General features: G+C 40.0%; 1 protein-coding gene across 5 annotated transcripts in view; it reads left to right on the forward strand.

The window, feature by feature from the left end:
• The window catches only part of THSD7A (thrombospondin type 1 domain containing 7A), a 294,643-nt gene that overhangs the window by 158,700 nt on the left and 120,530 nt on the right, over positions 1-15,413 (forward strand). The gene's annotated exons all lie outside the window — the stretch shown is intronic.

The raw sequence follows: 15,413 nt of genomic DNA on the forward strand, positions 1-15,413 counted from the left end.
AAATGCAAGGACCAGACCAAAGTTATAGAGCCAGGAAGGTGAAAAGCCTAGCAACCAAATCGGTGACCTTTGCCTCTTCATTCTCCTGTTTGAACAACTGGCCATGTATAATCCCGAAGTTGGAATAAGAAATGGTGATTGATACACATGGCAATGAGACAACAAGTAGGGATATTTTCTCATCATCTCACCCTCTCTCCTCAGAAGTCATTCTCCTAGTGCTTAAAGCCAGGATGGCGATCCCCTGAGATCCCACAATCCCAAGGCCTTGCTTTCTCCTTTTTTCTCTTCCATACATTTTCCTTACAAGTCAGTTAAGCGCTTTGTGACTCTATACCTTTATTTTTTAATATGTTTCTTCTAGTCTCTGAGGCACTTTTGAGAAAAATGAACTAATTCATGAGCAAACATGGAATTCAATGAACCTCAGTTAAACTCCTCATGATTTGGGTCACTTATCTGAGCAGTGAGCCTGTGTTACTTGGGAGGGGGAGGTGGCAAGTTCCTGCAGGAACTCCTTGCAGAGGTTAAAAACATGCTTTCACTGAGAATCATAGGTTCTCTCTCTAACCTGGCCAACTACCTCACAAATATGGATTGTTTGTGTAAAAGAGGCTATGAGAGTCCCACACAGCCTGACCTAATGATCAGTACATACATGAATATCTTTTGTAGCATCTTTGACATGTAATCTTATAGGCGTTATTTAAGCACCACTGGAGAAAGAACCCACTACTTTCTAAGATGCATATTCCATTTTGGTACAATTCTGGTGTTTTGCAAGTGCTTTCTTCCTTATGTTGACCTGAAATCTACTTCTCTTAACCTTCCACCTGACAGGGCTTTATTTTGCCATCTGGAACTATATCTCATAGCCTTAATCCTCCTTCAGTCTCATAGGCTAGCAATATGAAAATGTGGCAATCAAATTACACATATTTAAAATCACCTTTTCCTTGAAAGGATTCTCATCTGGCCTCCACTGGCGAACCACGACCATCCTGATCACTCTCCTCTGACCACAAAGGCTTATCAAAGACCCTTAGAAAAGATGTAGCCAGAACTGAGCTCAGCATGCTAGTTTTGGCCTGAAAGGGGCAGGAAGCAGAGGGCAGCAATAAGCTAGGCCTTCAGGTCCCTCTTTCTAGGCACTTTCTACTCATTTACTTCAGTATTTCAAAGAAGTATTTGTTCAATGGCAGCACTCATATTCTGGCACATATTAGCCTCCATTCCTGAGATGCTCCCCAAAACTGACTAGGTCATTGTCATCATTTTCTACAAAACATGGCCAATAACTATCATTCATTTAAGAAAAGGGCTTCAAAAGGTAGGGAATTGTTTCATTTATAAAGTGTCTAGAATCATTTGCAACAGTTCATATATATATGAACAGATCCCACTTTTATTGACAGAGCTCTATTCACAATCTCTCTCTCTCTATATATATATAAAGACTTTTCCATATCTTGAGTCTTTCCAGTTGTTTCTAGGGTCAATAATGCTAAATATAGATTTATAGCCCACAAAACATCACATACCCAAATTGGTCCTCTCCACAGAAAGACTTGCTTGAAAATATTTGAGAAGAAAATATTTGCAAACCCCTTTAAGAACTAGAATCTTAGCATCTCAGATCCACCCTTTCTATCTTCTCCCTTAATTTCTTTCCTATTCTCCCTTTCTCCTTTGCATTTATTGAAATAATCAAAGTTGATCCCGACATATAAAAAATGGGTACAAGGATGTTGTAAGTGATTTATGAATTCCCTGATACAATGAAGGTTAAAAGAAAAAGAACCTCCTAAATATAACTCAGTTAAGGAAAATTGATGTGGTGTCTTCTATACATAGAGACTTGTGTTTACACTTGAGAAAGATGCAGTGTTTAGCTAAGCCACAATCCTAGCTTTCCAGGGCTCCTAGGCTGTAATGATAAGGCACTAATGCTGAGAACTATCAAAGTAAACCTGAGGTTACATGAAAAGACATTCTGAGAAGCATCAAATGAAGTGCTGTGTGAGATCCATGAAGGAAGGGAAGATTAGACTCAACTTCATGGAGAAGGAGGCATATAAATTCTTTAAAGGGTGGGGAGGAAATCAAGTGGCAAAGAAGGAGAGAAAGAACATTTCAGTTTTGTAGAACAAAGTAAGCAGATGAGACAGGAAGACAGTACTTGGCAAATACAGCAGGGAGAGCACAAAGAAGGATTGATTTCCCCCAAATATAGCCGAGTCCACTCAGTCCTTGAGGCTAGATCTCTAAGTGTTCACGGTCATAGCTAAAGAAAATTTTAATTAATCTAAAGGCTTGTAAGTTTCAGCCAAAATCATTTCATCAGTGTGATGCTGTCTAATTCACAGGCTAGAGTGGTATCTTATCTACCATCATTCATACCATGCTTGGGGATAAAAAGAATACTTGATCTGTTCGTAGCATTTAGTATGATGATAGAACCCAGATCTACCCATTCTCTGTGAGTAACAGGAAAAAAACAGGGTAGGGTCCCAGTCTGATGGAGGATATGAAAAAGTCCAAATTCATATGAATTCTGCCCTAAATTCTATATTTGAATGGCCCAATGGCACTCCCTGCTTTCTTCAGTTCCTCCCTCTCCCACTGAAAGAAAATCTTCTGCCCCAAACATGCTTTATTCTATTGTTTTCATGTATCTCTTCTTTAAAATATTCCCTCAGGATTCTGTTAAATAGTGAGCTGCCAGAAATATCTGCAGTATTTTGGTTTACACAGGTTTTGTTGTGCTTGTTGTTGTTCTTCAAAAATAGATCTGTAAGTTGTACAGTGATGAGGCAAATCTGAGCAGACTTGGATCCATAGGTTAATCATTTCCAGACTTACTCCCTTTCCCCCCTTCTTTTTGTAATTAAAAACTTGGCTCTGGACCCTCTTTGATAAAGATCTTAGCCCCCTTCTCATCCTATATAGTCTAATCCTTGACCATATTTTCTTGTAAATTATCTTTTTTTTTTTAAAAGACTCTATCCAGGGCCTTGAAGGCCTTTCTCTTGCTTTTGTGCTGTTCCTAGTGAATCTCTTGGATGGTTCATTTTTCATGCCTCAGACCCCTGACCTTAAGCCCATTTTTCTTCTAGTCCTACAAGTCATTTGTGTCCCCTATTCCCAGGTAATATCCTACTGCCTTGAATTCACCTTGTATATTTCCATTGATTTCTGGATCATCCACAGTTGTGATTCTTTAGAAAATCATAACAGTTCATGGTGCTAGGTCTTTTACATAGGGACTGGGCCACCATTGACTGGACAAGATGGCTGCAGTGGCCCCCTCCAGTTCTAAGGATCCATGATTCTGATATCATTGAGACTTGTGGTTAGGAAGTTGCTACCAGAGGCACTTATGGCTTGCTGATTCCCAGAGGTCCCTGCTAAGGAAAGAATATCTCACTCCATGCTGTAACCTGAGAGAAGTAAAACCTCACTGCCACTCATTAGCACAGTGACCTCCATTAACCAAAGATGGTGACTAGGATATTAGCTAATCTGGCCCCATCAGGAGATCACAGTCCTGGGGCTCTCTGTTACTCAAGTGCTGATTCTGTCAGTGCTGGGTCAATGACTGATGGCACCAGGAGGAGCCATGAAATATGTTCTCGGGCTGTGCTCCGGTGAATAAACTGAACAGCTTTGCAGAAGCCGGCTCGTCTCCAGCTAAAGATGGAAAAGAAACAGCCCGTGGCTGGCGGCTTCCTGCTTGCTGCTGATGGCCCGATGGGGAGCAGGACTTCTTTCCAGTGTTAACAGAGGAGCAGCAACTCCATTGTGAAGCTCATTAATATTGATTCCTGCTAAAAGCAAAGTGAAATAAAGAAAAAGAATGACAGTGGGAGAGGGATGGGATGGCAGCAAATTCTTCTGGCCCGAGCGCCTTCATCTGAGCCAGCGGCTCCTGTTCACTCTACGGCAAGTGTGGAAAGCACCAAAATGGCAGTTCTATGGGATGGGACGACTTGAAATCATAGTCTTCATTAATGTCATTCAGGACATGGAAGTCGAAAAACAACCTAGGGAGAGATTGACTTGATGTTTCCTGTTTGAGTTGGGCAAAGCTGGATTTCCTGAGCCCTGAAGGAGAAACTGTTGCGACTCTGAAGCTTTCGATCTGGATCTAGTTGTGATCCGAGCTCTGGAGTTTTCTCCCAGCAAAGGAGGGCAAGTAAATCCTGGGGATTGCTTCCCCTCTTCTCTGAACCAATCCTCAAATAAGTATTAAGCACTTACTATGTGCCAAGCACTCAGACAGTCAGAGGAAGTGAGCAAAGATTATTATTTTTTTTTCCTGAGGCAATTGGGGCTCAATTGGGCTTAAATGACTTGACTAAGGTCATACAGCTAGGAAGCGCTGAGTGCCTGAGATCAGATTTGAACTCAGATCCTCCTGACTTTAGGGCTGATGCTCTAAGCACTGTGCTACCTAGCTGCTCCACAAGGATTATTTCTTAAGTGCTTTTTATATGCCAGGCATTGTTCTAAGTCCTAGGAGTTTACATTCTAATGGGAGAAGACAAGACATGTAAGTTAGCTGGGGAGAATGGAAGGCACTGGGAGCATTACTGGGGTGCTATCCCAGATTCTAGTGGGGAAAAGGCACAAATGGCAAGGAAATGACCAGGAAGTGAGGTGCTCTTTATACAAATGCACACCAAATATATATAAGCAAATCATTCAGGTGGTGAGGAGGCACTAGCAACTGGAGGCTCAAGAACGGCCCCTCACAGCAGAGGCAAACTGAGCTGAAGATTGATGAGTGATTGATTTCAAAGGAAAGTCAGCATTCTAAGATGTGCCGGTGAGAAGGGAGTACTTTCCAGGTAGAAGAGACCACATTGCAAGGGAGCAAGGATGGGAAAGGGATTGTTATATTGTGGGGGAGCAAAACAAGTCCTTGTAACCAGATAAATGGTAATAAAATGAATGCTGTGAAAGGCATTAAATGAGTTTATAGTTTTTAATATAAACTAGAGCTTACTATAGCAAGCAAGAGTCCGAGCCATGGTTTAGGAATATCCTTTTCTCACTCAAGTGAATGATGGATTCAGAGTGGAAGATACTGGAATCAGGGAGATAATGTCCACTGCAATAGTCCATGTGAGCAGGAATGAGGGCTTGGCTGAGGAGTGACTGTGGGGGGCAAGGATCTCTACAAATTTTTGGACCACCACCTTTGTTTCATGAAGCCTGACCTAGCTGCTCCACTTCTGCAGCCTTGGAGTCCCACTGCCCGCTGAACTTGGATTGTCCATTTAGACAGTGAATTATACATCATCTTCTCTGCATTTTCAATAATCAAATTATGCACATTAATGTTGCTCTCTAAAAATTATAATATTAACAACCAATATGCCTAGAGCACTTGGAAGTTTTCAAAGCATTTTTAATCCATTATGTCATTTGAGCCTCTAAAGAAGCCAGCTAGATAGGTCCCATTTTAGAGATGATGAAATTGTTTAGGAGCTTCTTGAGAGCAAGAACAATAGTATTTATATAAAACCTACTCCAGACTAGCCTCCATTGGCCTCCTACTTCAGGATCTCATTATGATTTGGAGGTAAGCTTGAGCTCTTGGAGCCTAAAATAGTCTTTAGAATCCAAGCTCTGGCTGGTCTTATTGTCCTGGAAATACTTCATTTATGGGCCCAAAGATATCTAATGTGCCATGTCCAAAGAGCAGCCTGCTTGCATCTAAAAGGTTCATTTCCAGCTTGGGCAGAGGGTGATTGCGTGGTCACAGGTCCTCTGGAATATCAGGCTGTTATTCATGTGGGGGGGGGGGAAAGGAGTTAATGGAGAACTGTGATAGAGGACAGCATGTGATGGAGGCAGAAAAGACATGTAAACAATAGCTGCTGGGGTAAAATGAGGAAGGGAGTAGGAAGAGGATATTTTCAGTAGGAGGAATCCAGAAAGGTTTCCAGAGGAGGCAGCTCTAGAACTGACCCTTGAAAAAAGGAAAAGATTTTAACAGGCAGACATAAGGAATGAATGCATTGCAAGTTTGAGGCAGGGGACAGCAGCTCAGAGGAACATAGAACACTCAGAAGACCATCTAGTACAATTCCTCTCACCTTATTCCAGAGGAAATTACATCCCAGGAAAGACAGTCACAAAGGCAGAAAATATCTGGGATAGAGTTTAAGAGCCAGTTCCAGAACCAGTACTCTGCCAATATGGAATACTAAGTATCCATTTAGTGTAGAACCAAGGGTAGGTGCAGGGCTGATCTTCAGTTAAAACCAGGCCATAGTGGAACTATGACCAAAAACGTTTCATTTGAGCTTAGAGCCAAATGGGAACCACTAAATGCTTTTAAGTAGAGGTCTAGATATATGAGATCTAACCCTTGCAAAGATGAAGTTGGCAGCTGTGCAAAGGGACGGTGGACTAGCAAAGGCATTGTTCAGAGACAGAGACACGAATTAGGAAGCTATTGCCATAGTCCAGGTGGGAGATGATGAAGCCCTGAACTAGGGTGCCAGCTTTGTGGGTGGAGAGATCAAGATGAATGTGAGAGGTGTTGTGAAGACAAAATCAGCAGGAGTATCTGCTCCTTTCATATCCCCATGGCCCAAGGTGGAACAGAGAATTTGCACAGAAACTAGACACATGGCAAGCATCCAATCAATACTTGACACCGATTAAATTAATTAATCTTCTGCTAATCGCTTCCTTTGGAAAGAATGTTTCTCCTGCAGTATCTAAAGTTCTGTACTCAAGGATCTTGAAACTCATATGAATATCATGATTTGGTTCTGGCTCTCCCTCTGCCTTATCAGTGCTTCTACATATTCTCTTTCCAGTTTCCCTTTCCAGAATCCGTGTCTGACAATAGTGTACCAACCTTATTACTTTTTAAGCAGAAATAACAATAACAAACAAACAAAACCCAGCACACTGGAGCTAATGCTTCAGATAGGTAAGAACACCAGAGCATCATCTTATAGGAAGGTGTGACAATGGCAAGGAACGGATGCTCTAGGGTGTATTTCAGAACCAACAAGCTTTACCTCAAATTCCCTTGATGAGTCATGCTCTGCTAGGGAGCCATTTGCACCTGCTAGAGACGAAGTACCAGCTCACAGGTGCAACAAGGAAACTCAATTAACAACTCAAGGACGTTCCTATTCTTATTTAAAGAGAATGTGGTTTTCTTGAATGTGATGTAGTTTCTTTGTGTCATGTCAAAACTATTATTCCAATGAAAAATCAGCAGAAAATGGGAATCAAAAGGAAACTTTGTGGTAATTTGATCCACTTATATCTGAATAACTATCTCTACAATTCCAAGATTACTAAGAAGAATTACTAGTTTAAAAAACCAAGCTTTTAGGGATTGATTCTAAAAGAACAAATAAGGAGGAAAGTAAATGAGCATTTATTGAGCTCTTACTATGTTGTAAGTGCTTGCTATGCATTGGGAGTATCAAGTCCCTATTCTCAAGAAGCTCAGTTTGACAGGGTGTGGTGGGGAAGAGAAGGGATGGGGAACAACATGCAAACAATCTATAAAAAATTGGAAATAATCACCTAAGAAAGGCACTAGCATCAATTAGGATGTGGAAAGTCTCCTTGTACAAAGCGGGACTTTAACTAAGACATGAATGAAGCCCATAGGCTGACGTAAGGAGGAAGAACACTCCAGGTGGGAGGGTAGCAGCAAAAACTGGCTATGCCTGCTAATAGTTATTTTGTTCTTTAAATTCTCCCTTGTTTTTTCTGCAGGATGACAGCATAATTAGATTTACAAAATTGAAATTAATCTCTGTCTCCTTGTACAAATAGTTCTGACTCAAATCAGGATCAAATCTCACAGGTGGAGGAGACTTTCAGAGGTCATTTAATCTAAACAGTAGCAGAACAAGAAACCCTTCTTCAGCATGTGGAACAGAGCCATAATTCCTGTATTTGCAGTGACAGGGAACTTACTCCCTACTGAGCCAGTCCATTTATTTTTGAATAATTCAAATTACTGGGAATTTTTTTCTCCTTATGCTAAGCTGAAATCTGTTTCCTCCAGTTACTCCCAATTTGACCTTCTCTGATCAAGCACAATAATTCTTGCCCTTTCTGATCCTTCAGACACTTGAAGATAAGGAAGACCATGTTAGTTAATTTTATCTCTAAGCCAAAACCTCATTTGTTCCTTCAACCTAGCCTCTTCTGGCTCCAATTGCATCAAAGTCATGATTGCCAAACGTAAGCCATTCTTCCACTTAGCGATTTCTTTCTTCCTGTGTAGTTCCCAGAACTGAGCACGATCCACCGACTCTTATAACTCAGTAGACATGGGCACAATAGGACTGCTTCCTCCCTTTGTTAGGACCCTACTGCTGTTAATGCAGACTGTAATCACAATCACTTTGCTAGCTGTCCTGTCATACTTATTGACCTTACCAGTCATTAAGATCCCAGGCATACTTTAGGCAAAATCTCACTCTTCTATTGTACTTATAGAAGTTGGTTGGTTTAGCCAAAACTCTCCTTATGAAGTTCCATTTTAATCAATTTGACCTAGTATTTTCCTCATACTATCCTGTTTTTCAGGTATGCTACCCTCAACTAGCTAGCTCTCATAGTTTAATAAGGACAATTATGTGGATAGATGCCTGAAGTCAGGAAGCCCCATCTTCCTGAGTTCAAGTCTGGTCTTAACCCTCTTTGCCTCAGTTTCCTCATCTGTAACACAAGCTGGAGAAGGAAATGGCACACCACTGCAGTGTCTTTGTTTTTCTTTGGGGTTTTCTTGACAAAGAGTCAAACATGATTGAAAAATAACTGAATAACTCAGCTTTATGCAATTCAGAAGCCTAGTCTAGTATGAGACTATTTATGTTTTCTTCTAGGTTGCTGATAAAAATTAAGCTATTCAATTTGACTGTTCCTAGTCAATGAACATTGTTTTTTAAGTTATTGTCTTGGACCCCTGCCCTCTGTATAGACTCTGTCCTTATAAGGACCTCAGAATTTTAACACGTCAGTGATGATGGTTCTTTAGAAAATCCAAGACAATGAATTTGATTCCAAAAGAACAGTCGGGGGCACAGCTTGATTCCTGATCAAGTTTGAAAAAATTGAGTTTCATAGAGTAGAGCTCTAAGAACTATTAAGATATAGACCTGTGATTGTCTTCTGTGTGGTGGAGGGCACCTCTTATCTGCCTGGGAATTGCTCGAATCAATATGTGTCCTGTTTAGAATAAAACTCATAAAGCAAACCCTGAAAGGGGAATAATCTGACAGAAATAAATGCCTCGGCTGTCTGCCTTGGTTTGTTTGATTCATGAGATTTAAGTATTTTCAAAAGAAAAAAAATGTGAAACAGTTCATTTTTCTAGAGTTCACTTGGCTGAACAGTGAGACAGTTTTCAAGAAGATTTTGTTTTAATTCTCATTTCTGCTGCTTTAATTTACTGGGTGGAAATTTTCGAGGCAAAACCATTACCTTGTTTAGCCATTTCCTTCTCCAGCCTCATTTTACAAATGAGGAACCTGAGACAGAGCCATACAATTAGTAAATATCTGAGGCCAGATTTGAACTTGGGAAGATGAGTCTTCCTGACTCCAGGCCCAGCACTTTAGCTGTTTGATTTTGATGGAGGATTTTTCATTCAAAGTCCCAGCGGTTCACTGAAAATGTTCCAATGGCTAAACTTGACCTGATAAAGAACAAGGCTGGACCATGGACCTTAAAGAACATGCTTTGGTCAATCATACCCATATTTTAAAAGCCAGTTTTTAAATCCACAAATTTGATCTCACCAGGGTCACTTCATATTATTCATGCTCTCTAGAATAATATGACGGGACTAACAATTTGTATTTTTAAATTTCAACCACATGAAAAAAATTAATATTCTTGAGGATGGTATAAATGTATCTATTTATTAAAATGGCATATCATTCCAGGCTTCATGAAGAATTACCTAAGGAGAAGATAATTTTTCACAGTGTTCATCTCTTTCACAGATGGTTCCCCAGTCTGACGACACCTTTCATTAAGAATCACTCAAAGATTTCTTTGTACATGTCGTGAATTTTAAACCATTTCCTATTCAATTTTCTATTCAGTTTGATTCTTCCTATTCAATGAAAAATTTTTGAAAAGTTGTTGCCTGGGACTCTTGACCCAATTACAAGCTCTCTACCCTTGATTTTTGTATGGTTAGGTAATGAGGGAAATATTACAGACCTTATGCCATAGAGTCTCCATTCAATAGGTTAAATTTAATTAAACAAACCTTGATTGCATGCCCCCTATATGGAAAAAAAACAATGCGAGACTGTTATAAAATGACAAAGGCCACAATTCCTGTCCTCAAGCACCATCTATGCTCCTTATAACATGTTACCTACATAAAAGGTACTAAAGAAAGGGTCAGAGCACACTTCCTTTTTTGGAAGTGATATGAGAGTTGAGTCCAGGGGAAGAAAGAAAGAGCATCTCCAGCTTTTAGATTAGATGGTGGAAAAACACAAATGGGAGATGGAATGTCAAGGTTGCGGAGTAGCTGGTTGCTCTGTGGCTGGGATGTAAAGTAAATAAAAAAGTTAGGATGGAGCCAGACTGTGAAAACCTCAGTGCTTTTCTGAAGAATTAGTGTTTTTCTAGATGCTAAACACTAAAGGATCCACTTCACAGTTTTGAGCAGAAAAGTGAAGTCAGACACATGATGTCAATTTGACATCAAGATAGACTATATATTGAAGAGGGGAAACCTTCAGACAATCAGGAGGCCATTGCAATAGCCCAGACAAGAGGAGATGAGGTCCTGAACTAGAGTAATGACTATGACTGGAGGGGAAGGGATAGATACAACAGTTGTTGAAAAGATAGAATCAATAGGATTTGGCAAGTGATTGAATGTGGGAATGGTGGGAAAAGGAGGATAATAGATTGTTGATGACTTCTGAACAGAGCAGTTTGAATCAGATGATGGGGTTGAGAGCCCTATTAAAAATGTTGTGTAATGTTTAACATACATTGAATTACTTGCCCTGTAGGGGAGGGGGGGAAGGAAAGAAAAAAAAAATTAGAACACAGAGTTTTGCAAGGGTGAACGTTGAAAATTATCTGTGCATATGTTTTGAAAATAAAAGGTTTAATTTAAAAAATGTGCAAAGAACCAAAGTAAAGAAGTAGAGCTAATGAGTATAAATTAATTATTTATTTCTAAGAGTTTGACTCTATAAGAGAAAGTTATAGAATAACTAGGAAAAAACATTTTATTAAACATGGTGAAGGAAAATTACTAAAAATTACAAAAAAAAGCTACACCCCACCCAGAAAACTGGCAAAAGATATTCAGGAACAGAGGGACCCTGGAAAGACAGTGACATGCCCCTTGACCTAGAGATCCCACTATTAAGTACATCATCCAAAGAGATCAAAGATAGAATAAAAATCCAATAGACTTGAAAAATGTTCACAACACTTTTGCGTTAATAAAGAATAGTAAGCAATGTAGATGTCCATCATTTGGATAATAACCACATTAATTGTAGTGCATGAAGGTAATGCAAGATTGCTGAATTACAGGAAAGAGTAGATGTGAGGAATTCAGAGAAGCACGAGAAAAATTAAAGGAATTGAGGCAGTGTCATGAATAGAACCCATAAAACAAAATATATAATGACAACATAATGGATGGCGAAAGTAGAATAAGCAACAAAACCTCATAATATTGTGTAATTACAATGACCATCTTGATTTAAAAGAAGAAATGACTATCCCTTCTTTGCGAGATGGGAATTATGGCTGTGGAACATTGCATACACTTTCATTCTCGGTTGCATCAATTGATTTTCCTGCTCTGTTCTCTTTCCTTCTCTTCTTAAAACATTTGCTACAAGTGATAGATGAGGAAAGGAAGGAAAGATGAATATGGATATATAGATATGTGTATATACACATATTAAAGTGTATTAAAGTGACATTAAAAACAGATTTTTGAAAGTTTAGAGAGAGAACCAAAAACATTTTTCGGCAGCAGAAAGTTTGCAAGAATTGACGAGGGTTTGAGAATGAGAGTAAGATCTAAAAGGAACACGAAAGCAAAGGATTCAGTAGAATCCAAGTCAATCTTGACAAGAGTAAGGGCCATGTCTCTTTCAAAGAGCACAAACTTTTTAATGCTCTGTATATGTGAGGTTCGGGCACTTTTCAGTAGAGCCCAATATGACAATCCAAATATGCACAATATAAATGACACACAGGGAAAATAACCTATGGATAACAGTCTCCCTAAAACATATTTCTGCACTAAGAAGAGGGTTTGCCTGTCCTGTTAGAGGCAGTTAGGTGACACAATAATAAAGTACTAGGCCAGAAGTCATATGGCCTCAGATGCTTACTAGCTGTGTGGCTCTGGACAAATGATTTAATCTCTATTTGCCTCAGTTTCCTCACCTGTAAAATGAAGATAATAATTACACCTATCTTGCAGAACAGTTTTGATGAACCAATGAGATAAATAACTGTAAAGTAACACAGTGCCTGGCATGTTGAAAGTGCTATGTAAATATTGACTTCTACTACTACTACTACTAATTTTTTATTTTACCTTCCATGGTTGTTTCTACACACACACACACACACACACAGCGCAACTACAGCACGATACTCACCCAGAGTCTACTTCTGCCTGCTATCATCTAATCTTAGAATAATTGCTCCCAACCATACCCATTGGCTAGCCTTACAGCTAGGTGCCCTAACTTCCTTGAATTATGGACAAGAAACTAGTTGCTCAGTATAGTAAAGATTCTAAGTCTTCTTAAAAAAATTAGATTTTACTTTCCTTGTTTGTTCCACCAATCCATCACATTCTCAGTATTGGAAAAGTAATATAATTAAGCATTCTTGGCTTTGACTGATATAGAAATACACATCAGAAAACAATTCTGTTGAACATAAGCAGAAAAGTTCACTGTGGTCTGCACAACACAAACAATAGAAGTGTAGTCGTGTTTATTTTCATTGCCATAAAGAGAAATAATTAAAATGTTCCCAGAAGGAAAAAAAAGAAAAACAAATCTGGGAAGCCTCAGAAATAGCCAATTTGAGCATTTGTAACATCAACGAATAAGGATTCAGCACCTTACACAGATTTGTGCCTAGTCATGAGATGAAGAAGTCTCATTAATGAAAGTGGCGGTGGTCTGGATGCAGGACAGGGGGCAGTGAGAAGGGAAGTGTCTGGAGGCCAGTGTTAGATGGGTAACTCCTGGCTAGCCCAGGAAAATGGTGCCTGCACAGATCATATATGTGTAATTTTCCATACTTACAATCATTACTAGAGTGAAATCTCTGTGAATAACAAGAAAGAAAACTCCATAATGATAATCAGACAACTTCCATAACAAGCATAGAACATCATCTGATCCCACTCCAGGAAACCTTCCTGAGGTGCCCACTGTATAATAGCATTGCCTTTTTTGTTCTCCTTAAGCTTATCATCAACACCAATGGGAATGAATGGCTTTGGAATCTGATGATTTCCAATCACCTTCCTCTTAGAGAGTATATAGATGCCTTCCACCATCTGAAGAAATAAATACTCAGCCAGGATTCACACAGTCCCTCCTCACCTCTCACTGTTACAGTGAATGACTTCCCCACTTACATACACACACACACACACACCACTAAATATATATAATGTTTATTATAAATTATATACATCTGTATATACATATATGCCCACATATGTATGTGTACTAACTACATATATATTTATACCAGACGTACATGTGGGTATAGGAAATAGACCACAGATGCATGTACGATAGATACATAGATTGCATATTGTTTATCTACACAGGGTTATTTGCATATTCTCTTCCTCCATTATACCATGAGCTCCTTGAAGGCAATGACCATCTTTTGCCTTTCATGGGTGCTTAGCTCATTGCCTGGCACATGGGCGATGCTTCCTATATCGATTACCCATTATTGGCGCCAATTTGATTCTGACCGACTTCTCCCAACGTGCCCCATCATTCCTCTGACTTATCCCCAAACTTTCTTTTTTGGCATTTCCGATCATGGCATTCCACTCTAAGCCCAGACCTTTACCCAGATTGCTTGGCAACAGTACAGTGGGGCCAAATTGGCGGTCATCCCTTGGAGCACCGTGTTTCCCCAGAAGTAATCAAATTACTGCCTCAGACTCCATGGAGTTTCCTGTCATCCCGGCACCCACCACAACCAGCAGCGCTCCTTCCTTCTCTCTGCCTCAGAATCCCTAGCTTCCATTGAAGCTTTGCTATGGACTACTGGAAACCTTCCCTTACCAAAGGAGTTAACACATATAAAGCAATTCAGAAACCTTAACCTACTACTTACTAGTTTGTTATACATAGTGTGTTGTCATATAGCTACATACATTTATTATTATCCCTTCCTACATTAGTATGGTCTTCTTTCTCAAATGATCTTGTAGTTACTAACGCCCAGTAGAATATAATCCCTTTGGGGGCAGAAACTATTACTTTTTATCTCTGTATCCTCAACATGTAGTGCCAAATAGAATGCTGAACAACTGCTCCATAGATTACGTTGCCTCAGTGATGATATAATTCAAGTCATGGATGACCCTTTGAATACTCATTCACACAGAGATTCAGGCAGTCACCCGGGTACCACATCTGCAGAGACACCCCAGATGTGCAGACACACAAATACTACCTGCTTTCCACGTGTGGAACCAGCAAGGAAGAAGGTTGCTCTGGTGTTCCTTGGGGGAGGAGAGGGAAACTGTCCGTCAAAGGGACCCTTTTCCTTTGGTTGTGTTCTCCAAGCTCATCTTCATTTTCTTGAAGATGCTCCCTGAGCACAAGCCAAGGCATCCGGTCCCCCCCAGGACTGGACAAAAATTCATATTCACGCTGGTTGTGTGGTACGGACAGGCGAGCTGGACTTGGAAGCAAGAAGCAAGTGGGGACACCAGATGGAAATCTGAGCCTGGGAAGCTGTGGGCCATGAGCATTCACCCATATCTAATGTTTCCCTTATTTGCACCATCCTTCTCACCAGTGGCCTCAGGCCAAACTACATATGCTTCAACTCTACTAAATTTTTAAAACTCATTTTGTACATGTGTTAGGCAAGTGGGGTTAAGTGATTTGCCCAAGGTCACGCAGCTAGGAAGTGTTAAAAGTCTGAGGCCAGATTTGAACTTGAGTCCTCCCGACTTCAGGGCCAGTGCTCCATTCACTGCACCATCCAACTGTCCCATACCCTTCAACTTTATCAGAGTTCTTGTAGTCACGAAATGGAGTTTGGGGTCCTAAGAAATAACTTCATTAGAAACCATCCAACTACTGCCAGTGGTGTTTCCTTAGATAGATATGTCCCCTAGAACTGAACACAATTTTCCT

The sequence above is a fragment of the Sarcophilus harrisii genome, chromosome 5, assembly GCF_902635505.1.
Source record: "Sarcophilus harrisii chromosome 5, mSarHar1.11, whole genome shotgun sequence".
In the NCBI taxonomy this organism is placed as follows: Eukaryota; Metazoa; Chordata; class Mammalia; order Dasyuromorphia; family Dasyuridae; genus Sarcophilus; species Sarcophilus harrisii.